We start from the raw sequence: 27,924 nt of genomic DNA, 5'->3' as shown, positions 1-27,924 counted from the left end.
GGAACCATGCCCAAAGGGCTATAAAAATGTGTATACCCTTTGACCCAGCAATACCACTTCTAGGGCTATATCCCAAAGAGATCACACAAGTGGGAAAGGGACCCATATGTACAAAAATATTTATAGCAGCTCTTTTTGTGGCAGCAAAGAATTGGAAACCAAGGGGATGTCCTTCAATTGGGGAATGGCTGAACAAGTTGTGGTATATGAATGTAATGGAATACTATTGTGCTATAAGAAAGGGGGAAGATATGGACTTCATAATAACCTGGAAAGACCTACATTATGATGCTGAATGAGAGAAGCAGAACCAGGAGAACATTGTACACAACCACAGGTATATTGATTCTGTGATGACTAACTTTGATAGACTTGGCTCTTCAAAGCAATACAAGATTCAAAGACAACTCCAAAGGACTCATGATGGAAAAAGCTAGCTATATTCAGAGAAAGAACTGTGGAGTATGAATGCAGATTGAGGCAAAGTATTTGCTCTCTTTTTTTCTCTTCTTTTTTGGTTTTGTTTCTTCTCTCTCATGATTCATTCCATTGGTCACAATTCTTCTTTGCAACTTGACTATTGTGCAAATCAGTTTAATACGAAGGTTTATGTAGAATCTATACTGGACTGCATGCCATCTTGGGGGAAGGGGAGGGAAGGAAAGAAAATTTGAAACTCAAGAACATGTAGAACTAAGATTTGTAAACAAAAAATAAAAAATCTAATTAAAAAAATAAGATAATTAGAACATTGGAATATAGAGAACTGAAGACATTTCACCACCAGTTACAACTCAATTTCAAGAACATACAATAAAGATAGCATTCCATTCTTTAAAAAAAAGACTTGGCTATGGAAAAGGATACAATTTTTCAGAACTTTGTCTAGATAAAAGTTCATATTAAAATCAAGAAAGCTATTGTCACTCACCTAATAACCCTACAAATTCAGAGTTATAACCAAAAGGCAAAAATCACTATATTAATAGGGTATTTTCTGAGGCCCAGAAGGTCAAGTTACAATACACTAGCTGTGTAACCCTGGGCAAGTCACTTAACCCGGTTTGCCTCAGTTTCCTCATGTGTAATGAGTTGGAGAAGAAAATGACAGACCACTCCAAGGAAACCCCAAATGGGGTCAAGAAGAGTCAGACTGAAACTCAAAGTCAAAACTGAAAACAACTGAACAACAAAAAAAGGTCAAATCGAATTCATTTCTTAATCACTGTTTGTGGGGTACTGTGCTAAACACTAAGTACAAAAAGAAAAAAAAAAACAAAAAAATGTCCCTACCCTCAAGGATTTTGTAACTTAATAGGGGACGCAACATACAAACAGTTACGTACAAATAAGGTATTGAAAGGATAAATTAGAAATCGTAGTAAATAATTCAATTCCATGATATGGTGATATAATTCTACCTTTAGAAAATGTGAAGCTCCTGCCGTATTAGCAGCAGTACTCGATAACTAATAAAGAGTTGATGCTTGATGTAACAGCATCGGTGTACATTTCTCTATATATGTATTTGGGTATGAGACTATCAGAGGAACAGAAACTCCATGTTCTTAAGTTTGTTTGGTTTTTGGTCGAGGGGCCATGTTCAAAGTTTAATAGTTAAGGAAGTAGCATGAAAAGAGTATTGGACTTCAAATGAGAAAGCCAGCGTGTAGCTTCAGTTCTGATACTTATTGGTGGTTAAGAAATCACTTGATTTTTCTAGGCTTCAATTTCCTAATCTGTAAATTGGAAATAATATTATTTTTACTCACAGGGTTGCTGTGCTGATCAATGCATGCAAAGTGCTTTCTGACTAAAAAAAAAAGTACAATACTGAAGCAATTATAATTAATAATAAAATAGAAACATGAATCACTGGAATTCAAAAAATGCCTAATTAAGATTCTGTCAACTAGAAATGTCAGCAGATGCCCAAAATAACATTCTTTCTTTTCTTAAAACAGAATTTATATTGATTAATACATGTAAATGCAAAGGGCTGAATCATATCTCAGTACGTCTGCACCACAGGTAAACAGCTTTCTCGTCACAGGTGAAAAGACCAGAATTAAACAGGCATTGAAAATTCACAGTAGAACCAGGCTCGGTGGCTACACACCTGTAATTCTACTTCCCCAAGAGGCTTGGGCTAGTGGATCTTGTGAGCTTGAGAATTCTGAGCTACACCAGGCTATGATCATGGGGTGTCTGCACTAAATCTAACATGAATATGGTCAGCTCCTCCAACCAGGCCTAGTAGAAAACAAAGCAGATTAAAGCTCAGTAGTGGGGATTAGGCTGTGAGTAACTTCTGCACTTCTGGCCTAGGTGAAATGGGAGGAGAGGAAAGGAAGGGAGGAGGGGAGGAAGGGACGGAAGAGGAAGTGAGGAGGGAAGGAGAAGAGGAGGAAGGAAGGAAAGAAGGAAGGAAAGAAGGGAGGAAGGGAGGAAGGAAGGAAGGAAGGAAGGAAGGAAAGAAGGGAGGGAGGAAGGAAGGAAGGAAGGAAGTCATAAATTCAATCTTTCTAGCTTCACTGGGGAGAAAAAACGTCTGCCAGTGGCCACAGATTCTGCAGTGAACTCTAAATCGGCCAACCATTTTGCAAAGACATGACCTTGGTCACCAGAGACACTAGGCAATACAATATCGGTAGTCTGGCATGAACACATGAGAAGTGCTGAAAGTGAATCAATAGTGTCATCTTAGACGGCAAGCACAAACTCAGCTTCTAAATCAGAAAGTAAGATAAACCTAACCAGAGAGAACGGTCCAAGGGCATTAGAGTACAGCAGAGTGTCTATACACCCTGACACGAACAAGAGGAGTGATAATTAACTCAGGCAACATCTATTACAATATAGACTTTTTGCAGACTGTTTGGCTGCAAGCATTAAGACCAAACCTTAATGCAGAAATTCAAAAGGATGAGAGAGGAAAAAAAAAGGCCAGTCTTGTGAAAAGAAAAATAACTCAGGTAAGAACGAACACCTGTCCCATCTCTGGAAAATGTTAATTTACTCAGGTGATTTTCTTACTAGGACAATGGTGCTCTCATAAAATTTGTTTTATTATAAAACAAATCTATTTCATTTGCAAAGATATCAGGAATTATAACAGTATCCTTTCAATCAGCAATTCCCACCAATATTGGATTTAACCATTAAATCTTAAATAACAATAGTAGCTGACATTCAAACAGTACTTTCCTCCTAAAAACCAAGTAAGGATAAATGGCATAAGTATGATCACCTGTCCTACTTCATTTCCTCCCTCTTAGGAGAAACTGACTTCAGTTTAAATCAGGAAACATTTATTAAGTGCCTATGTGTCAAATTGTACAGGGGAAAGAACGCGAGACTTCAGGTTGGGAGACGTGGATTCCTATCTTGGTTTCAATGTTTGTTTGGATGAATGACTCTAGGCGAGTCACTGATTCAGTCTGGGCCACAATTTACTCATCTGTAAAACTGGAATAAATAGTACTTATTCTAACTACCTCACAGAACTGTAGGGTATGCACTTAGAACATGCTCAAGTTCTTTAAAAATGAGTTATCCTCATGATGACCCCTTGTTTGCCAAATCCAAGGGACTTGCCTCAATCCTTAACCTTCTTGGCCTCTTTATAACATCTGACAATGTTGACTATCCACCTCATGGATACTTTTCCATATGGGAGCTTTCATGACATTGTCTGAATGCCTTCTCAATATCCCCTGTTGGGATCTATATTCCTCTATATTCTTTCTATGCACTAACTGTGGGTACACTCCCTAGGCTCTATCCTAGGCCCACTTCATTTTACTATGTCACTTGGAGAGCTCATCTGCTCCCGTGAGTTTAAGATGTTCAGTTCTATATATTCAGCCTTAGCCTTTCTTCTGAGCTTCAGTCCCCCATCACCAACTGTCTATTAGATAGTTCCAACTGGATTTTCCCCATGGGCAACTCAAATTCAATGTGTTCAAAACAGCATTAAATATCTCCCCAAACCCACCCATTTCTCAAATTCCCCTGTTTTTTTGTCAAAGGCACCATTATCCACCCAATCACCTAAGGTTATACCTTCAGAATCATCTTTGATAATTCCCACTTCCTCACCTCATCTATCCAATCAGCTGCCAAGTCTTGTCAATTGTACGTCCACAATACCTCTCCTATCTCTCTCCTTCTCTCCAGTGATGGGCCACCACCCAAGTTCAGATCATCATTACATCTTATCTGGACTATTGCAGCTGCATCATAGTTGGTCTCCCTGCTTCAAGGCTCTCCCCTCCCCTATCCATCCTTTGCATGACTGTCAAAGTAATATCCTTGAGGCACAGAGCTTTGTCATTCCCTTCCCTGTTCAATAAACTCCAGTGGCTCTCTATTACCTCTAGGATCAAATACGAACTCCTATCTTTGGCATTTAAAGCCCTTCACAACTTAGCTCCAACTGGTCTTTCTAGAATCATTCCATATTACTTCCCTTCCTGCACTCTGTAGTCCAGTCAAATTGGCCATCTTCTTATCCCTCATTCATAATGTTTCACCTCCTCTCCATGTTCCTATTTCCCATGCTTGGAACGCACTCTTTCCTCACTTTTGTCTCTTAAAAGCCTTTCAAGGCTTAGGTTGAGGGTTACCTCCTATTTGAGGCCTATCCTGATCTCAATTTTCTGGCACTCTCTAAATTTATTTCATCTGTGTTGTTTCCCTTGGTTCCCATCCCCAGTAGAACACAAACTCCTTGAGGTCAGGGTCTTTTCTATCTTGTAGTATCTTAGCACAGTACCTTGGACATAGGTCACGCTTAACAAATGCCTACTAGATAAATGAATTTACATGCAGGCTTCACAAAGGGGTCCTCTGACTCTAAATCTAGCATTCTTTTCATTTCAAAACACTACCCAGAAGTTCCTTTTTTAAAAGTCCAGATTTTGTGGTTACTTCAGCAGCACATATACTAAAATTGCAACACTACAGAGAAGATTAGCATGGCCCCCTGTGCAAGGATGACGTGCAAATTCGTGAAGCATTCCATATTTTAAAAAAAAGTCCAAATCTCCTGATGTGCTTAAGATGACTCGATTTTCAAAAGAATCAGCTTACATCAAACTTTTCAGGAATATATATATTGCAAACAAAACAAAAACAGAAAGATACCTGTTTATGACCCATAACTAAAACAGGTATTTTCTGAAATGTCATTTGACATATAAAAAGCTTTTGCTGGCCTCTTTATTATCTTCCTGTCCTAAATATATCCCTACTGATGTGTACAGAAACTACATAGCCATTTAGGAGTCTTTTTTTTTTCTTTTCTCATTCCCCCTAACCAAAATGAAGAAATTGTTTATAACAATTCACAGCCCACAGAAAAATCAAAGGGCTAATATCCTTAGACCATCCTAATGAATGAACATGGGCATTTGGAGTGTGCTCCACTTTTGGTGTCTTCAACTTCAGACATGCAGACACTATGACCAGATGACCCAGAGTGTGTTTTCCAAAATGAACTGTGCAGTCCTGACTCAGGTCAGCTCTCACATCTGGCAGATCTGTCGTTAATGTTTAGTCGTTATTAGTCATGTCCGACTCTTCATGACCTCTTTTGGGGTTTTCTTGGCAAAGATACTGGACAGGTTTGCCATTTCCTTCTTCAGCACATTTTACAGATGAGAAACTGAGGCAAACAGGGCTAAGTGGCTTGCCCAGGGTCACAGAACTAGTACAAGTATCTGAGGTCAGATATGAACTCAGGTCTTCCTTACTCCAAGGCCAGCACTCTATTGACTCTATCTAGCTGCTTTCTGGTAGATCTGTTAACATCACCCAAATTCTCCTGTGTGCCAGAGGCTCCTGAGAAGTGTCCTATGCTGTTTTCCTAGTGTCATGAACACAACTGTAATTTGGGCTGTAGGCATTCAGTTTCTACCCTTTGGTTATTCTTTTCTTCTTACACTCTATTCTGCATGTCCATTCCAAAACTTTTGATGGCAGACTATCCACTCCCACATCCACAAACCCAAGAAGATTTCTGAGAAAGGAAGAAGTAAAGGGGAGTAAGGAAGAGAAAAGGTCCTGAATCTATTTATACACCTCCTCCAACTACTGACCCCCCTTTTTACTCAGTTTCCCATCTCTTCTGATCCCCCTGAAAACTCTAGACACTCAGTCTGATCTCTACTTGTAATGCTAAATAGCACTTTATCCCAGACTCAGCCTCTCTCCCAGCCTGGATCCCAGACTCAATCATCCAGGCCATCTCCTGCTCTCCTATACCTAGGAACGAATAGTTCAGAGATGAGACAGAGGTCACCTTCCTCATCCTCTTCTGTCCCCTCAATCCTGTGGAAAATTTTCCCTCCCATCCAAATACACGTACCCCATTCCCTCCCATTGCATTCATTAAATACAGCAAAATGTACTGGACACATATTTGTAATAAGCACTGGAAATACAGAGATGCATAAAACACAGTTCTGCCCTTTGAGGGCTTATAACCTTGTTGAAATAAAGCACACACCAAAAAAACATGCATTAAAAAATAAGGCAGCATAAGGTAAAGATGACTGAGTAGCATAAACAACTAAATTACTATGGTGGGTTAAGTTTAAGTTTAAAATAAGAAAACCTGGATTTGGAGATGAGATTTGCTACTTATAACTTGCACGACTTTGGGCAGTTCCTTTAATAACTTTTCTGGACCTCAGTTTTTTCATTTGTAAGATGAAGAAGGGAATATTAGATGACTTCTAAGGTCCCTTCCAGTTTTATACCTATTATTCCATAACCATCTGGCCCATTCCCTTTGTTTCCCTGATGAGAAAATAGAGACCTACAGGGTTAAGGTTTTGACAAAGCTCCGAAATAACTGATCTGAGGTAAGAATTCAAGTCCTCAGACTCTTAGAATAGTATTCTTTCCACTAGATGTCCTGTCTTCTTCATTTAAAACAAACAAACAAAAAAGAGTCCTTTTATCCATCCCTCCAGAATTTGGGTATTTTTCATAGGCTGTAGTTTATCTTCCAACATGGATAGTTTCAAATGATATTATGCCATAGAACTGAAAATTATGGGGATGTCCATCAATTGGGGAATAGCAGAACAAGTTGTATATGATTGTGATGGAATACTATTGTGCTATAAAGAAATGACGAGCTCAATCTATCTTAGAAAAACATCGATCAGGGCAGCTAGGTGGTGCAGTGAATAGAGCACTGGCTCTGGAGTCAGGAGGATCTGTGTCAAGACACTTGACACACTTACTAGCTGTGTGACCTTGGGCAAGTCACTTAACCCCTTAACTCCAATTGCCCTGCCTTCTCCCCTCCAAAAAAAAAAAAACAAAACCATGGATAGATGGACTTACACAAAATACTGAAGAGCAAAACAAGCAGTATACAGTAACAGCAATATTGTTTCAGGGACAACTTTGAGGGACTAAGTCACTCTGACAATTGTAAAATATCCAAATTAACTACAAAGGACATATAGAGGAAGATGCTATCTGCATCCAGAGAAAAAATTGATAAATAGAAATAGGCATAAAATGGTTTTACATATTTATACATATTTGTGTCTAATCATAGCCATGGGGGGAGAAAAAAGAAGAAAAAAGAAATTTACATGGTAACTTCATTATATATTTAAAAGGAATAGCAAGTTGTACATAATAGATTTGCAGTTTCATGTGCAATCATCTTTTTTTATTACACTATGTTATGGAAATGCTTGTTTTATTCTATAAATTGAAAATGAAATAAACTACATTGGAAGAAAAGGATTAAGAAAATATGGCTCAGCTTGGAGTAGTTAGCTGGTGCTACAGTCACAAATAGATGTGCAAAGGCCAAGTACCCCACAGAAAATACCATAACTGCATATAATGGGGTTTTTTTCCCATTCGACTCCTTGGCCAGGCCCTTGGAGGCCAGTCACTGTCTGAGTTGCCCAACTGATGCGCTCAGGTCCAGAGATAAAACCATTTTCCCCATTCAACCTGGTGCAAAGACGAAACAAAATGAACGTGAAAGTAGAAAGGTACAGTTCTACCTCTGCTTAAGTATTCCTGTCCCGGAATCTCAAGCTAATCTGTTAGGTTCTCAGTTCTTGGTTTTCCCGCTTCTAAAAGGGAGGCCTCTGTATTCTACCTTTACTTACCCCACACAGAGAAAGGTCAGTGAGTGAAAGGCAGCAAGGATGAATTGTAAACATGATATCTTAAAATATTACAAAATCTTCTATTTCCCAATATGGAACCACGTCATAGGGCAGGGCTTTCAAATCATGTTAAATACCATGGCTACCACCTTCCCTAGAGTAAATGCATGTGAAGATACACAACCTGAAATAGCCATCAATAAAGATCACAGACAACACACATTCCTTGGAATGACCCAACTGGTCATTCTCAATATTACTTCTCAAATAACTTAACCATTAGTTCTCAAATAACTTCTTCAGCAGTGATGCACTTTTCAATTTCCAGAGAAGTAGTACCATTCTTTGTTGCTGTTGTTGTTGAGAAATCTCTCACCTATTTTTTTCCCCTGACAGATCCGGGCTTTTAAAAAACAGCTTTGTCTTTCATCTTTCCTTCATTTTTGTGCTTTATACTTCAGGAGTAAAGAAAACCCTTAAGAAGAAAATTCAGCCGGCAACTATTCTTTCATTCTTCTTAGTAATCTAAAACTTTCATCTGAGGTACTCAGAATATGCTTTATTAGGGACACCTTGGGGAAAATGTACTTTAAAAAAAAATTGCACAGTATTTTCCAAATACTACTCTAATCTCTTTTGTTCAATACGCTGTATTTTACTAGACTTATATATATTGGATGTGTGTGTTTTACACACACACACACACACACACACACACACACACACGGGGGTGGGGAGAGAGAAAGAACCACTTTATACACAGGAGATATAAATACACACACACACACACACACACACACACAGCCTGAAGAAACTTTCCTCCTCTGGTGGAAAGTCACTTATGCCCTAGAGACAGGTCTCCTCCAAATAGAGAAAAACTAAGCTCTAGCCAGTAACCTAAATCTAAAGTACTGTCATTCACAATAATGTCACCACTTTAGTCTTGGTCTAGCACCACCAAGGGAACACGTGGTCTTGACCTAGAAAGGCACTGAAATCCTGATGTGCTGACTCATCACAAAGACTGACATTTGATAAGTCACAGTAAGCTTTCTCTTTTCTAGAAGTCTGTAGAGGAACCAAAAATCCATGCCAGGTGTTCCACATTGGTTGAGCCAGTTCCACCTTTTTTTAATGAGTTCAGGCAGATTCTCCCCCACTCCCCAAAAAAGCAATACAGATTTGCAGTGATTATGTAAATTCTTGAGAACATAAAGCCTCCAATGTTCTCTAAATCTGCTTAGTGGCCAAAAAAAAAAAAGTTTTATGGCTGAGTCATGCTTAGAAATGGATAAAATACACAAGCAATGCTAAGGCTCACTTTAGTTGGAACTAGCTCAAGACGTGTGTTTAACTCTATCAGGGATTTCACGTTTAAAGACTATTATAACTATTATAATTAATCTGGGGATAGGTTTCATGGGATCTGTGAACTTGTATGGAAAAAACAATGATGTCTTTATATTTTACCAGGATCTAAATTAAATTTAGCATTTCTTTCAATCTTTTAGAAAACATTCTGAGAAGGGGTCCATAGGTTTCACCAGACTGCCAATGGAGTCCATGACATAAAAAAAAAACCAAGATTAAGAACCCCTATTGCATGTGGAACGAACAACATTGTTGGCCTAGATCATGTCATTTTGGTACTCTTTAAGAAACTGGAATTTTTAGACTAATACAATGATCCAAGACAATTCCAAAGTACTGATGATGAAAAACGCTATATACCTCGAGAGAAACAACTGTTGAACTCTTGGTACAAAGTGAAGTATAATTTTCTCTCTGTTATTTTCCTTGTTTTTTTGTGATATGACTAATATGGAAATATGTTTTGCATGATTTCACATGTATAACTGATATATTTCTTGCCTTCTCAGTGGGTAGGAGAGGACCTTGAGGGAGGGGGAGATTTTGGAACTCGATTTTAAAAAGTTATTTATAAATATTTTTAGAGCCATTTTTGCATCACAGTGTGAAGATGGATAAAGACAGGCAGTAACATCACAGTCTAATCTTGCTACTTTAAAACAAAGAGGCTGCCCCTCAATCAGTTACACCTCATGCCAAGGCCCAGAGGGACACTTTCCTTTTTCCTTTATACCATTCTTTCCCTTCATGAAGGGGATGACAGTTTTCTAGACATCAAAGGCTATTCTTCCATACTCCATCATTTCTGGCAAAAAAAAAAAAAGTAAAAGAAAAGAGTACAGTTCTTGAATATGTGGACAGAGGAATCATCAATGCAATTCTCAGAACTTCTGTGAAGTGCTCAGTGTTACATGGAAGTTTAGACACACCATATATCCCTTCCAACATCTAAACAATTAACCTCCAAGCTCTATCAACTCTACGTCATTGACTTCTCTCTAAGCCCACCTTCTCCTCCAGCCATACTGCCACTACTCTAGATCAGGTCCGAGTCACCTCTTACCTATACTGGTCTTCCAGCTTCTAAACTGTCCTCAGCTTAAATGCCAAAATAATCTTCCCACTATGTCACTCACTTCTCTGAAATCTTTAATATCTCCCCAGTGACTAGAAGATAAAAGTCTTTCTGACTTTCAAGACATATTTCACACTCCTCCCTTTTAAAGGTTAGCTAGACGGTGCAGTGGAAGTGGATAGAGTGCCAGGCCTGGAATCAGGAAGACTCATCTTCCTGTGTTCAAATTTGACCTCAGACACTTACTAGCTGTGTGACTCTGGACAAGTCACTTAACCCTGATTGGTCCAGTTTCTCCTCTATAAAATGAACGGGAGAAGGAAATGGCAACCCACTCCAAAATCATTGCCAAGAAAACCTCAAAAGGGGTCACCAAGAGGCCAACATGACTGAATAACAACAACACTCCCTTTCAAAAATTCTGAGCCCCAGGCAAAATGGAACTTCAGCTTTGGCTATCGCCTTTGTACAGGCTTACTGACCATTATGCCAGGAATGCATTTCAATCCATATCCCTGCATACTATAAAAAACCTTCCTCTTTCCTCTGAGATTTAACTCAAGTGCCCCCTTCTTTACAAAACCTTCACTGACCACCACTATCCCCTTCTAAGTTGAAAAGCTCTCCTTTTCCTCAAATTTCCTTAAAACGCTTTGTTGGGATCTCTTCTTTACCCCCATCACACTCTCCATATTGCATAATGTTCATTTGTATCATCCTTGTTAAATTACACCTAACCCAATCCAACAAACATTAAACGTTTCTTATATATGACCAATCCATATGCACGTACTAAACATCTAATATGCCAGGCTTTGTGCCAAGCCCTGGTGATACAAAGACAAAAAATGAAGCAGTCCCTTCCCTCATGGAGCTTCCACATATTATACATATATAGTTCTAGATACAGGATACATACAACATGAGTATTAGACTAGGAGGGTGAAAGGGTATGAGAAGCTGAGGGAATCAGGAAAAACCTCATAAAAAGGTCACAGTGGGGCTGAGTCTTGAAAGAAATGAGGGATTCCAAGAGGTGGAAGGGAAAAGGGTGTACATTTTAGGCGACAGAAGTGACAGAAGAAAGAGCCTCCGTGTATGAGGGACAATAAGTTGGCCAACACAATTATGCCATAGAGCACAAGGAAGGTAATGAAATGTAAGAAGACTGGAAAGGTGGAGACAGGCCAGGTTATGAAAAGATTTAAGTGTCAAACAAAGGAGTTTATTTTTTAAAATTCAGCTCTAAATTCTCTCCCTCCTACTTCCCCCTTCCCCATTTGGAAAGCAAAAAAAAAAAAATCAGAACTCATTACAAACATGTATAGTCAAGCAAACTAATGGCCACATTATCCATGTCAAAAAATATATATATACATATACACATAAAATAAAAATTACATCTATTTATGTGTGTATATGTATGTGTGTACACACACACACACACACACACACACACACACACACACAGAGGCAGATGCCAAATGTCTTGAGAACATAAAGCCCTGAACTTTCTCTAAATCTACTTAGTGGCCAAAAAAAAAAATTTATGGGCAAAATGGATAAAATATATGAAAAATGATGTGATTCACCTTAGTCAGAACTTACTAGAAAGTAGGCTGAACCACTGTATACATACATACATACACACACACACACACACACACACTCTCACTCACTCACATCCACTTCAATCTGCACTCTCAATTCATCACCTCTCTACTGAAGGTGGGTGGCATGTTTTATGATGATCCTCAGATTGTGGCAGGTCATTGTATTGATCAGAGTTCCCAAGTCTTTCAAAGTCAAACAAAGAGGTTTGTATTTAGTCCTAGAGGCCACTGAAAGCCCCTGGAGTTGGGGCAGCTAGATGGTGAAGTGGATAGAGCACCAGGGCCTGGAATCAGGAAGACCAGAGTTCAAATGTGACCTCAGACACTACTAGCTGTACAAGTCATTTAACCCTGTTTGCCGCAGTTTCTTCATCTGTAAAATGAGCCGGAGAAGGAAATGGCAAACCACTCCAATATCTTTGCCAGGAAAACCCCAAACCTGATACCACTTACTACCCTCCCCCACACCCCAAAAAAGAAAGCCCCTTGAGTTTTAGTGAGTAGGAAGTGAGATGGTCAGACCTACGCTTTCGGAAAATCACTTTGGTGACTGTGGAAATGGATGGATTGAAGTGAGGGGAGACTTCAGACAGCAAGACCCACTAGGGTGCTACCTACCATAAACAGTCCAGGAGAGAGCTAATGAATTATGGCCTGAATTAGAGTGTGAGCTGTTTGAATGGGGAGAAGGGGATCTATGCAAGAGATGCTGTAGAGTTAGAAATGACAAAATTTGGCAACCGTAAGACAGATAGCACTACCACACACGTTGACTGCTAGCACAGGTTCACTCTTGATCTGGTCAGATGGGAAGACAGCTTTGGAGAGGTTAATAATCTTACTTTATTCTAGTCTATTCTTCTCACAAGAGCTTCTGATAATGGGAACATTCCTACAGCATTCCCTAATCACCTTCTCACATCTCAATAGGGTCAATCAAGACAGGCACAGCTTGTATATTCCCTTAACTCCCCTCAAGCCTTGATGGGGGCCAGCTGAAGCAAACACAGATTTCCCCCCAAGCCTTACAGGGAGCCAATCCAGGTACACACAGCATTCCAGCTTGTATGTTCAACCCAAAGGGTTTCCCACTCACTTACCAGTACCCACCTGTTTTATAGGGCATCAGACAAAGAAGGCATATTGCCATCAATAGCCTCTAATTTTATGTTACCTCATCCTTGTATCTCACTGAGCAGTAGCCGTGGACATTTACAATTTAAGCACAAGTGTTTATATTATTTATCATTACATAATGCTGCGCAAGTGTGGTGGAGATGTTTTGAACCATGATTGTGAGACCTCATGTGTAACACCTGGGAACAAGAGATTATTTTGGCTATGGATACTGGGAACTAAACTATAACAAATAATAACAAAAATCCACCTTATACACACTAAAATCTACCTTACAGCAACTGGTTGGAAATCGGAGACAGGTGAGAGTAAGGAGTTGCAGTTGCAAACTTGGGTAACTAGAAGGATTGGGTACAGTGGATACAAAGATAAAATAAAAATAATTCCTGGCCTCAAGAAGCTTCTATTCCCTTTTGGAAGAAATACAACCTAGACATAGATAATACTATACAAATATATACATATATAATATATAAATATATATGTCTGTGTGTACACACATATAGATATATACACATAAGTATAATGTGTATATATATGCATATATATAATATATACACATACATATATATATATAGTGACTTAATGAAGAGAAATAAGGCACTAAAAACCAAGGGGATAAGGAAAATCTTTCCTATAAGATGAGAAAGGACCTGAGCCTCAAAAGAAGCTTGGTATTCTAAGATATGGAGGTGAGGAAAAAAATATATTCCAGTCTGAGGAACAGCCCTGTATGGAGGCAGTGAGATGAGAAATGGGATGCCAAATTCAGGGAAAAACAAGGAGGCCAATGTGTTTGGAACATAGGGTGCATGAAAGGGAGTAATATGCAGGTAGCTCTCCAAGAGCAGGAACTACATAATTTTCACCTTTATATTACCAGACCTATGATGGTACCTTCCACTATATAATAAATGTCTGTTGAATTGAATGTAAAGGGAGGTACAGTTTCTCACCTGACTTGAAAACTGTGCTGGGCATTCCAGCACATGTGTAGGAATGCGTTTTTCTCCCTCCAAATGTGAGGGGGGGAGGGATGTAATTCTTTAACAACAATTAAAAGATGTTATTCATGATCAAAACTTAATATTGAGTAGTTATTTTATACATGACACAAACAAAATGATAGGATGTCCTTAATGCTGCCAAGATGCTGAGAAAGTCCCCAGTGCCATGGCCATAAATTATGTAAGAGGATAATTTTCTTGGTACAACTCAGTGAAGAAAATAAAAGCCTCCTGTGATAGAATTTACTGCTTAATAACTCTCTTACAAGCTAAAGTTTCAGTTTAATCATTTGTGACTTTTGATATTTTATTTAATAAATCCAGGAGGCAGCACCCAAGAGGGAGTCTTTTATATTGCTTATAAATTCAATTGAAGTACTTACATTTTCATGATAAAATAACATTTTTGGAGAATCTTCTACAATAAGCATCTATCCTCCTGACTAATCCAATATACTGACAGAGACTTAGAAGCCATATTTCAAGTCCTGGAGCCTGAATAGTGACATCAGGATTCATCTTTTCCTTATAAAAACTAAACAAATACTATTTAGATGAACAATACTACTGTGTAATCCCATAATACTTTCACCTGAAAGGATTTTGATTGACTGGCCAAGAGTCAGTCCCATAGCCAATAGAAAAACCCAGAAGTGACCACTGGCATTTTCCAGGCACAAAGTTCACAGCATGGCAGATAAGATTTAATATAAAAACCTAACCATCCTAACAGTACACATGAAAATGCAGCTAATCTTCATTTTCCATTAGCTCTTCACACATATCACTTCATCATTGTTCTGCAGGCAGTAGACTTTCTCTACCATGTCCCAGAAACCTCTTCATCCTGGAAACTCACTCCAGTCCACTGGAAGTAACCTCTTGCCCTTGGAACCCCTCCCTATGATTGGAAGGCTTCTCCCCAAACTGCCATTTAAGGGGGCTACCCAGGCCATCCATATCTCACTCCTCCCTAGGCATCCAACCTAGACTTTCTCTGCCATGCCCTTCCTGGTACTTTTGTCTCCCCTCCCTCCATTTTTCAGCTTCCCTTTATCCACTGTCTTCCCACAGTAGAGCTCCTTGAGAACACAGACTGTCTTTCTGCTCTTACATGTATTCCCAGCACTTAATAAATGCTTTTTTTGACTGTTGATTGACATCACAATGTAACAAGAATTATGCTTCTAATGGCAATGATTAACAGGAGATTTTCATATTTTATCAAAATTCTTACAGGTCTTCATCCTTACTTCTTTCAGACTCTGCCTGCTTTTTTTTTCCCCTTCTAGATACTGGCTAATGCTGGCTACAAAACAAAACACATACTAATTCAGAGGTTTTACAAGAGTACTAGCTCATATCATAACTGAAGATGAAGTACTCCATGTTACATTTCAGTGGACCCAATTTGTAATAACGATTTCAACGGAGACATTTCTTTTGTTAACTTGGAAAATGCTATTTATATAAATTTGCACAAGCTTTAAAATAAATCCAAGTATACCAAGTATTTGCATGATTTGGTTTTCATATAAAGACTACACTATTTTTAAATTTCTTGGAGAAACAGTATAACTATAATATTGAACCTTGAGTCCCCCTTGGTCTCAGGTTAGGGTTTGTTGTTGTTCAGCTGTGTCAGACTTTTCATGATGGGACTTGGAGTGGTTTTCCATTTCCTTCTCCAGCTCATTTTACAGATGAGGAAACAGAGGCAAAACAGACTTAAGTGACTTATCCAGGGTCATACAACTAATACATCTCTGAGGCCAGATCTGACTGACTCCAGACCCAGTACTCTATCCATTGGGCCACACAGCTCACCATAAATTACTTACTAGCAGTTATTTACAAAGCTGCATTAGTTTCTTCATCAATCTATCTCATTGTAACCCTTCTCAATAGGTTCCTCTTTCCCTACCTGTTGTCATAGCCACACTTGGCCAAAAGATGTGTAGAAAGGACAAGTAAGATGACGACAGTTTCCAGAATGATGTCAAGCTCACCATCTGAGGAACGTATAGTGTAGTATAATTCCTGGCTGGCGATGTGGACAATGGGGAAGGGGGGGAGCAATGGAGGACCCTACTTCCTGCTGACATATCTCAGTCAGCTGAGATGACAATTATCTGTTCAACAAAACTGCTACTTTATAAAAATAAGAAACTCAGGTAAAGTTTATCTTGAGTTCTTTGACATCTGTTGCTTATGTGACTCTGAATGACTCATCAAGCAGGAATAAACATTACCAAAACACACTGTGGCAAACCAGTGAAATGTGAACAAACACCATCAAATGAAAGTGCCCACATTACAGCAAACTTCCCACATATGTGACGCAAATCTTAAAGTACAAGCTTTCTTACCTTAGGATATTTAAACACATATACATATATGCAATTCAGGATGTACGACACAAAGGAAATGGGTGATTGTTCATATGCTCATATCCAATCAGCCAGATAGTAGAGTTGTTTGCCATTTCCTTCTCCAGCTCATTTTATACATGAGGAAACTAGAGTTTCCTATACATGAGGAAAATAGAGTTTAGCGATTTGCCTAAAGTCACACAGCTAGTAAGTGACTGAGGCTAGATTTGAACTCTGGAAGATGAGTCTTCCTACTCCAGGCAGTGCTTTAGCCACTGACCCACCTACCTACTCTGCTAAGAAATGGCAAACAACTCCAGTATCTTTGTCAAACCCCAAAAACAGTCACAAAGAGTCAAACATGACTGAAACGACTAAGCAACAAATTTTCCTAATAAATAGCCCCAAAGTCAAAAACACAAATGCTGATATACTAAATCTATGGAAAATAGGGAGTTAGGTTCCCCCAAACACTAACATCCATCATCTTTTGCTAGAAATCGTTGAAAATAGTTTTCTGCATATAATCCTTTACAATAAAACATTAATCCTGAGAATATGCATTTTTCCTAACACAGTAACCATGAAATAACCCACATAAAAGAGAAGAGGGCAACTCCAGAAAGGACTAGGAGGGGCAGGGGCAGTGATGTCAGAAGAACTCAAAGGTAAAAAGGGAATCTCTATGTGCTATTTCTAATGTGCCTTTCTGCTCTGTATTGAACTGTTCCCCAATGAAAAGCACACACCTTGGAGTTCGTCCCTGGTGGTCTGTGCTTGGGATCCCACCACAGGCATCTCTGCCATTCCAGGCCTGGATGTTTGCTCATGGGATTGCTAGCAAGAGGAAGGGATGACCACTATCTCATTTACCCACAAACTTAGCTGCTTTTCCATTTTTTCAAATCCTCTATCGGGCACTTGAGAAGTTACTTTAGCACTTTCTGGGGTGGATTCACCAATACTTTAAAGAACACCTTCCTCCTTTTTGCAGATATAAACTTGCACCTCTCATTCTTCCCTGAAATTGTACATAGCAGTGAATGTGCCCATTGCCAAATCAGAAAGTGAAAAAGAGGCTACTAAGAAACTCAGCTAGGTGGCTCAGTGGATAGAGCAGCGGCCCTGAAGTGAGGAGGACCTGAGTTCAAATCTGGCCTCAGACATTTACTAGCTGTGTGATGCTGGACATGTTACTTAACTCCAATTGCCTAAATAAAATAAAATCATGCTACTGCTTAAACACGGGAATGTTAAGGATAGATTGCTTATTTTTTTAATAACTAAATCAGAATTATTTATTGATAAAATACTCAAGGGATACAAAACAACTCTGGAAAACAAGGGTTCTTAACATTCACCTGCTGAGGCAGAGGTCAACTGTATCTTACGTAGACTATACTTATATAGGCTTATAGAAAATAAACACAAGATAATGTAGGAGGAAAGGCACTGGGGATTCAGGAAAGGTTTTATGAAGGTAGCTCTTGAGCTGAGTCTTGAAGGAAATTTGAGATTTTAAGACATGTTACTGAAGGAGTATATTCCAGACATGACGCACAGCTGGTACAAAAACACAGAGATGGAGAACGGAGGGTAAGTTATCCAACATAACTCAATAGTTTTCTTTTAACTACTAACACGGATAAATATGCACCTACCCATAAAATACAAATAAGACGAGACAAGAGATTATCAGAATAGTCTGCAGAAAATGCAATCTCTGGTTTGTTTTCTTTAATAGCAAGAGGCTCCCATTTGCTCTTTTCCTCTTTGCAAAAAAATCATGGCTTAAAGCAGGAGCATACTTTCAAATTTTTTTAAAAAGTGAAAATGCCCTTAGCTCATGGTTCTCAAAAGCTAATTTTCAAGAAAAGTCACCAAAGATCATTCCATTGTAAGCTATGAGTATATTGCCTCATTTCTTTTCAAATCTCCTGGCTTGATCATAAGATTACGTTAGCACTTTCTTGTTGATTAAAAAAAAGCTTTTTTTTTTCTAAATTAGCTTTTAATGTGATTAAAAGTAGCATACGATATCATCAGAGAAAGGAATGATGAGGGAATAAAAGCTGGCCTGATCGTGTAACGAGAAGGAAGGACAATTCATAGACAATTTGTGCGTTCTACTGGTATCCACACAAATGTTAAAAAATATGAGGAAGGGTGCCATTATGTTGGTGGGCAGGGAGCGGAAGCTGTGAAAGTAACACTCACCTAGTGAAAGTAACATTCAGCTATCTAATTCCATAACACCTACTCTACCTGAGAAAGGCACCAGGTCCTAGAAAAACTTATTTCTTAAGTATCCTAGAAAAGAGATACAATGTCAGAAAATGTGTCAGAAAATTTTACAAAGTATTTCTAGTAGGAACAAACAATAGCTTCTACACCCCTTCATAGGAAGAAGAGGTTTGGAAAGCATGGCTGAGCCACAAACAACTCTTAGCAGGTGTCAGTGAAGAGACTGATGATGAGGACCTATTTTATTCCCCTTGAGAGTTCAATTCTGAGGAGTCCTCCAAATGCTGACGTTGGTTGGGAAAATCACAGACTTAAAGAAAACCCTATTTCTCCATGTGGCCCCGGTGAATAGCTAAATGATGACTGCCTGACGGGCCCTGAGGTAATCTGATGTTGGCTACCATTCATGGTACCCACAGTTGCTAGTGTTGCATTGGGAAGGTGGCCAGAAAAACACTTCTGTTTTAAGGAGCAAAGAAGAGGTCAGGAAATGGGGAGGCAGAGGAGATTAAGAAATGCCAAATTAAAAATAAAACCAAAGAAAGCTGCAAATTCCACCTATGGTCCTTTCAGAGTTTCTAAATCCTGTGGAATGGCAAATTAACTGGCAAGGTTTTCATAAAAGTAGCACCAAATGAATGGTCTCTCTGCATAAATTAGTCCTGAAGTCTCTCCAAAGTTCAAGTTCTTTCAGACAAATCTACAAAAAGGAAAGCTACAAAAGTACTCAGGCAACCTTTAAATATACAGTATTTTGCAGGGATGTAGAAAATGAGACAAACCTCCCTTGCTTTTCTGCTTGTTTGGTGGAGGGGGAAAGGAAGGGAAGGGAGAGAAGGGACTTGAAAGGGATACGGGACAAGAGAGTGTAAAGGAAGAAAAAAAAATCAAACTCCTCATGTTTCTGAATGGCCCTTTGGTGTACTATATGCTTCCTAATTCTTAACCAGAGTGTTTACTGTTGATGGTGATGTGTGGAAAAATGCCGAGTCTCTCTTTTTTCTTCTACTAAGTATAGATTGGGGCTTCCATGTCCCCTTCTCAGGGGCTACCCAAAATACAAATTTAAAGAAGCTCAGGCTAGCTTCGGTACAGCATGTCATTGTTGAAATGAACAGAATTTTTTTTCTTTCCATAAGAAGAGTTATGTAGGGGCAGCTAGGTGGCGCAGTGAGTAGAGCACCGGCCCCAGAGTAAGGAGGACCTGAGTTCAAATCCAACCGCAAACACTTGACACATGTACTAGCTGTGTGACCTTGGGCAAGTCACTTAACCCCAAGTGCCCTGCCAAAACAAACAAAAAACAAACAAAAAAGAGAGTTATGTAAATCTACCAGAGGGTTATTTTTTTTCATTTACTCCTTGATGGATGGGCCATCTAGTTGCCAAGTCACTGTTAAGAGAGCTCCCAGGTGAAACCAAAGCACAGCTAGAGAGAGGCTAAGTGCTTCACAGATGCCCAATTACCCCTCTTCACAGTTTAATCCAAATTCGATTGAACAAAAAAATGCTTTGAGCACCTTCCATTTCCAAAGTAATGCCTAGCTCCTCCACAACACCAGGATTCTCTAGACCAGAAATTTCTAAAAAGAATTTTTTTTAAACATACCCAGAGCCTCAGGTGCTGAACAAAACAACTTTTATGCTCTCCTAATTTAATAGAATCTCAATCTAGCAAGAACAGGACCACCTCTGCCAACAGGAAGTACCCGGAGGCAGACCATGGATTCTGCTGACGTGCAGCAGAAATCTGCAGCTATGCTAACAAGCCATGACTGCTAGTGTTTTAGTTATGGCTTTTGAAGTGGGGAGGGTGTTGAGGGCTGGTGAGAATCAGCCCTGGGAGCTCTCATTGCTCGGAGCGAAGGCTGGCACACAGACAAAGCTTAGGGGGCAGATGGAAAGGAGCACCAATACCACATTCAACAAGGCTATGAATGATGTCTGAAGGCTAGGGAAAAAAGAATCCAAACAAACAGATGTCTTAAATACCGTTTCCCAGTGGTCAATTTAAGGGGTTCCAGAGATTGGGGCACTGGTTGGGATTCTAGGGCTACATCTATTACAAACTCGGATGTGTGACCCTACGCAAGTCAACAAGCATATATTACAAGCTTACTATGTGCCAAAAACTATGCTAAGAAGACACAAATACAGGAAAAACAAAGATAGTTTCTGCCCTCAAGGATCCTACATTTTAAGAAGGGAAAGACAATATGTAAAAAGGAACTAAAAAGTAGGGGATTGAGGGACAGGTACTCAAAAGGAGGTATGATGAAGTCCAGAGAATGAAGGATATGTCTCCTTCCTCAAAACTGGAGGTTCTGAAAAGAACTCACTAAAGGGAGGAGATCAGCAGAGTCAGAAGGAGAAGGCAGCTGATTCATAGTAGGTAAGTCCAGAGAAAAAAAGAGAGGTCAGAAGTGACCCAGAGGTTGCAAACTTAGGTAACTACAAGAATGAGGATGCCCCTGAGAGAATTAGCCTAAGTTCAAAAGCCTTTGAATGACTCTAAGCAAGTAGCTCACAGTAAAGTGAGAATGACATCCACCTGATCTGGTTCTTTGGGAGGAATAGCTCAGACATTCTTAGTCTTTTGTGGTGTCATGGCCCAAGGGATCTTGCCCCCAGATGCTTTCTATAGCTGTGTGACCCTAGACAAGTCATTTAATCTGTCTGCTTCAAGTTGCCTCAATTGTAAAATGAGAATGATAAACCTAACTCCCAAGGTTTTTATGAGGATCGAATGAGATAATATTTTGTAAAGTTTACCACAGTGCCTGGCACATAGCAGGTATTTAATAAATATTTGTTTCTTTCCTTTCTTCCTTCCTCAAACCCTTTGGCAATCTGATGAAACCTAGAGACCCCTTCTCAGAATAATGTTTTTGAATATAATTATATTATTATTTTCATATTGAAATAATCTTTTCTTTAAAAAATTCATATACATACATACATACACACACACACACACACACACACACACACACACACACACACAATACCTCTCTAAACTCCGACTACTCAGCGTTATTGCAGGGGTTCTTAACCTGGAGTCCACATTAAATTCATGGACCCTAGGATAAGAAAGGAAGAAGAAAGGTAGGGCCTCCTAATACAAAGTGAAAACAGGGAATTCCTTGTCTTATGCATCTGGCCTAGATGTGACTTGGGCATATGTGATATGACTAGGTAGTCATCTATGATGGGTTCATGCTATAAAGGTATAGGAATACCCTTTAGACCCCTTCTAAGCCTAGCCCAGCTCCCCAGGGAGGAACCTCTGTAAAGAAGGGGCAGGCCATCATACCTACTGCCAACCCACAGGGCAGACAAACCGGCCCAACTAAAGCCATGAGGCACCCTGAGCAGGAAATAAGATGTAACATGTCTTGCATAAGTCAAACTACTACTACCCATAAGACCCCAGGGGAGACAGACCAGGACCCTGAACCCAATAGCCCTGGGGTAAGCAGGACCCATCAGACTACCAGGGAATTGACCTTTGAGGGTACACAGTCAGGCAACTTCCAGTGGCTTCGTCCAGTACTGCAGCCACCATTTCCTCAGCAACCACAACTACTAGATTTCTTTGACAATGTCAAGTGGTTCCACATCAGAAAAACAATATGCCTTTATCAGCAAAAATAACATGAATCCATCTGTTTTGCCGCTGCATCCTACAGACCACGGGGTCTTTCCATCGAACTTGCAGGTAAATCCTCTGTGTGTTGTCTTCTACTCCTACCACCATTAGAATGTCAGCCCCTTCAGAACAGGGGCTGTCTTGCTTTCCTATTTTACTGCTATGGAAAGTTCTTAATGCTTCATTCATTCATTCATTGGGTTTGCAAAATTCCAAACCCTATTCTTACCTCCTGAGAATCCATTCCCTCCTTTTCCCCCAACTATTAGGAGCTCAACAAGCCTTAGAGGTCGGAAAGAAGTAGCAAATTAGATAAGAGCCTTCCCTCTAAACAAATCTGAACCTTACCAATACTATTCAACCTTTTGGGGCAGGGGATGAGGCAGGGAGAAGTTAGGATCTTGCAAAAGGTAGAATTTTAGCTGGGACCTGAAGGAAGCCAGGAGGTAGAGACCAGGTGACAAAGATTTCCAGACATGGGGTATAGACAGTAAAAATACACAATCAGGAAATGAAGTGTCCTGTTTAAGGAACAGCAAGGAGGCTAGGGGGAGAAGTATAAGGAGACTTAGAAAGAAGTGACCAAGTTATCAAGGGATTTAAAAGTGAAACAGAAAATTTTATATTTGAACCTACAGGTAACAGGGAACTGATAGCATTTGTTGAATGAGAAGGAGGTAGGGGTGACATGGTCAGATCTGTGCTTTAGGGAGATAACTTCCAGCTAAGTGGAAGATGGAGTAGAGTGGGGAGAAACTTGGGATGAGGAGACTTCACACATAAAGAAGTGGTGGTTAGGGAAAGGAAATCTGGTCTGGAGAGTCACGGTGATTGTGAGTAGAGGCATAGAGTACTCAATTTTCATGACCTTTCCAACATCAATGGTAGTATTGATTAGATCCCTATTTGTGGAGCAAAACTAGGAAAGAAGCAAGGGTATATGTGACCAAATTTATCAAATGCCAAGCACACTAATAGCCATTCCTAAGGAAATGCAGCCCTCTCCTTTTCTGAAATCAAGTCACTCAGGGATTCTAAGATGGCAGCTTTCCTCTTGCCTCAAAGCAACAAGATTATTTGTGAACTTACAGCTCTGAATAGCAGAATTTCATCTTTGTCTTTTAATATTCTACCACAGCGCCTCACATACAAGTAGGGCTTCAAAGCTTGTTCGCTACGTTAAATTTTAGAGCCTGATGACAAACAGGGCTCAGAATTGCTTTACTGGTCTCTTCTGTGTCTCACAGGCCAAGTGATTTTGTATGCCATCCCTGGTTGCCCTAAACAGCTGCCTTTAACTTAGAACCCTGTTTTAGAGAGTATCTGTGGATTGCATGAGTCCCCTTCTATTATTAGGGGTCATGATCCAGGTCACCAGAATTTCCCCATATTTACATCTTTCAAGTATCCTGGGACATACACTGGCCATTACAGACTCAGCTGCAAAATAAGTATTTCCCACTCAATCCCAACCTGTGTCAACATCTCCTAACTGTGTTCCTTCCTTGATCTAAAACAGCCCTGCTTATTGAGTTTACATAGTTTTTCTGAGGACAATTTTTTAAAAGATCAAGTTGACCTCTATTAGGGTTTATCCATAAGATCACTATGACATTGTATAATGGCTACTAGGTCATTCTCCCTCCTTTCTCAAGAAGTACAGCACCTGGCTCACCACCCTTCTCTCCTCCCAATCTGCCCTTATACAGGAAGACTTCAGTATCTATATTGATGTTCCCTCAAGCTTCCTTTAAATTCCTCAGTTTCCTTAAATCTCTCATTCTTCACTCAACCTTAGCCATACCTAAGGATGGTCACACACTGGATCTGACCATTAACGTTCTCTCACTCCATCTCTTCTTGTGGCTTCCCTCACCCACACCTAATTCTTTGCCTTCTTTGAGACATCCAATCCCTTCTCCCCTTGGTACTTTCTCAGGCCATCACCCCTACTCTGACTTCACTTTAGTTCTTTTCCAATCTTCAACCAATTTAACTCTACACTGTCATCTACTCTCGAGTCCATTTCTCCCTTGTCCTATTGCAACAAATTACTCACCAAACCTCAGCTCTGGATTATTACCACTACCTGCCTCCTTCAATGCCGAACAGAAATAAGAGAAAATTGCAATTTCAATTATCCTCCCATCCCCCCTTCCTTGAATGTCAATTTCTTCCTATCAACCAGTGGCTTCCCTACTACCTACAAATGCACCTTCTCTCTTCATCCAGAAAAAACCTTCACTAGTCCATCCTGTTCCCTCAAGCTATCATCCTATATCTCTTCTCCCTTTCTCAGCTAAATTCCTAGAAAAAGCAATCTATATGCATTGTTTCCATTCCCTCTCACTCAATTCTCAACTCTTTGCACTCTGACTTCTAACAGCATCTATTAAAACAAACTGTTCTCTCCAAAGTTGTCAATAATCTTATAGTTGCCAAATCTGTTGTGTTTTTTTTTCTCCATCCTCATCCTTCTAAACCTAATTGCTGCATTTGACACTATTTGACTACCCTCTCAAGGATACTTACTTCTGTGTTTTCATGACACAAAATAGTCTCCTGGTTTTCTTTCTACTTGTCTAAATGCCCCTCTGTCTCCTATGTTGTTCCATCATCCATATCGTATCCTCTACTTGTGAGTGTTCCCCCAGTGCTTTGCCCTAGGTCCCCTTCTCTTCTTTCTCTACACTCTCTCTCTCTCTCTCTCTTGATGACCTCATCCAATCTCATGGGTTTTAATTATCTCTACTCCAATGACTTACAGATCTCCACCCCCAGTCTCATCCCTGATCTTCCTTCAGTCCTGTATCACCAATTGCCCACTGGATATTTCAAACAGGATATTCTGGAGACACATTAGACTCAACACATTCAAAACAAAAGTAATTATCCTTTCCTCAAAAACCTCTCTTCTAAATTTCCATTTCTATCAAAGGTATCACCATTTTTTCAGTATTCCAGGTTCATAATCTTAGCATTATCCTTAACTCTTCACTTCACCCCACACATCCAATCAGTTGCCAAATGCTGGTTCTACTTCTACATTTCTTGCATTCAACCCCTTTGCTGTACTCACAAAGCTACCACTTTAGCTCAGACCCTCATCACTTCCTTCCTAGGATACTGCAATAACCTCCTAATTAGTGTCCCTGCCTCAAGTCTCTCCCCACTGCAGTCCATCCTACACAGCACTGACAATTATTTTCCATAAATATGGATTTAAGCACGTCAAAAACATACTCAATAAAAACTAGGATCTCTCTATTAACTACAAGATTAAATACAAACTCTCCTTTGTTTTTCTTTTTTAAATAATATTTATTTTTAGTTTTCAACATTCACTTTTATAAGATTTTGAGTTCTATATTTGCCCCCTCCCCCTTCCCCAAGACGGCATGCAATTTGATATAGGCTATACATTTACACTCACATGAACATATTCCACCATTAGTAAAAATTCAAAGTCTTCTGTTGAGCTTTTAAAGCTCTTTACAATATGGCCTCAAACTATCTTTCCAAACTCAATGTACACCATTGTACATTGTACATCACTTCTGTTTTGCCACAGTGATCCAGCCCAACTGGCCTTTTTTCTCTTCTTCATACTCTCATCTCTGTGCCTGTGCGTAAACTATCTCCTATGTCTGGAATGCATACCCTCCATACTTCTGCCTCATGGAATTCTCTCTGTTCCTTCAAGATGAAGCTCAAGTTTCACTTTCTATATCAGTGGTTCTTTTTTTAAAATTTTTTTAAAAATTATTTATTCATTTTTAGTTTACAACATTCAGTTCCACAAGTTTTAAGTTCTAAATTTTCACCCCCTCCCTCCCCACCTTTCCCCCTCCTCCCTTCTCCAAGACAGCATGCAATCCAATATAGGCTCTACATATACAATCACATTAAAACATATTTTCACATTAGTCATGTTGCAAAGAAGAATTATAACTAATGGGATGAACCATGAGAAAAAAAGAAACAAAACGAGAGAGAGAGAAAGCAAATAAAGTATTCTTCAATCTGCATCCAGACTCTGTAATTCTTTCTCTGGAGTCTTTGGGAGTTGTCTTAGAACCTTGCATTGCTGAGAACAGCCAAGTCTATCAAAGTTAGTCATTGCACAATGTGGCTATAACTGTGTATAATGTTCTCCTGGTTCTGTTCCCCTCACTCAGCATCAATTCATACAAGTCTTTGCAGGTTTTTCTGAAGTCCTCCTGCTCATTATTTCTTATAGCACAATAGTATTCCATTACATTCATATACCACAGCTTGTTCAGCCATTCCCCAATTGATGGGCATCCCCTCAATTTCCAATTCTTTGCCACCAAAAAAGAGCTGCTATAAATATTTTTGTGCATGTAAGTCCTTTTCCCATTTGTATGATCTCTTTGGGATATAACCCTAGAAGTGCAGTATTGCTGAGTCAAAAGGTATGCACATTTTTATAGCCCTGTGGGCATAGTTCCAAATTGCTCTCCAAAATGGCTGGATCAGCTCACAACTCCACCAACAATGCCTTAGTGATCCAATCTCCCACATCTTCTCCAGCACTTATCATTTTCCTGTTTTGTCATGTTAGCCAATCTGACAGATGTGATGTGGTACCTAAGAGTTGTTTTAATTTGCATTTCTCTAATCAATAGTGTATATCAGTGGTTCTTAACCTGGAGATCCATGAACTCTCAAGGACTATATAGGTAAATCTCCATGAACTTCAAAGGAAAAAAAATTACATTTTTACTTCAAGATAACTGGTTCCCTTTATCATTTAATGTATTTTATTTTATGCATTTAAAAAGATTATTCTTAGAAGGGGTCCATAGACTTCACTAGACTGCCAAAGGATCCATGACCCAAAAAAGGTCTATAATGCCTGTTCAAATATGAGGCTTTTTCTGACCCCAGCATATACTAGTGTTATCCCTCCAAAATGACCTCGGAGTTAAATTGTTGCTGTTGGTGGATCATTTCAGTCATGTCCAACTCTTCATAACCCCATTTGGGGTTTCCTTGGCAAAGATACTGGAGTGGTTTGCCATTTCCTCCTCTAGCTCATTTTTACAGATGAGGAAACTAAGACAAACAGGGTTAAGTGACTTGCCCAGGATCATCCAGCTAGTGTCTGAGGACAGATTTGAACTCAGGAATTCCTGACTTTAGGCCCAGGACTCTATCCACTGGACCACCTAGCTGCCCCTGTAGTGCTATATAAATGGTAACTTATCATTATTATGGTAGGGGTAAGTGTCTGAGGGCAGAGAACTCTCAGGAAGATGACTGGCACTGAACCTACTATACCA

The 27,924-nt window shown here is 39.5% G+C and overlaps 1 protein-coding gene and 1 non-coding gene across 3 annotated transcripts in view; one reads left to right on the top strand and one right to left on the bottom strand.

The window, feature by feature from the left end:
• The window catches only part of PITPNC1 (phosphatidylinositol transfer protein cytoplasmic 1), a 363,762-nt gene that overhangs the window by 252,042 nt on the left and 83,796 nt on the right, over nt 1–27,924 (bottom strand). The gene's annotated exons all lie outside the window — the stretch shown is intronic.
• On the top strand, nt 4,925–5,032 carry LOC118849264. Its single transcript, XR_005010316.1, has one exon. It is a non-coding gene; the product is annotated as a U6 spliceosomal RNA (small nuclear RNA).

Source organism: Trichosurus vulpecula, chromosome 4, assembly GCF_011100635.1.
Source record: "Trichosurus vulpecula isolate mTriVul1 chromosome 4, mTriVul1.pri, whole genome shotgun sequence".
Classification (NCBI taxonomy): Eukaryota; Metazoa; Chordata; class Mammalia; order Diprotodontia; family Phalangeridae; genus Trichosurus; species Trichosurus vulpecula.
This window is presented reverse-complemented; position numbering and strand designations above follow the sequence as displayed.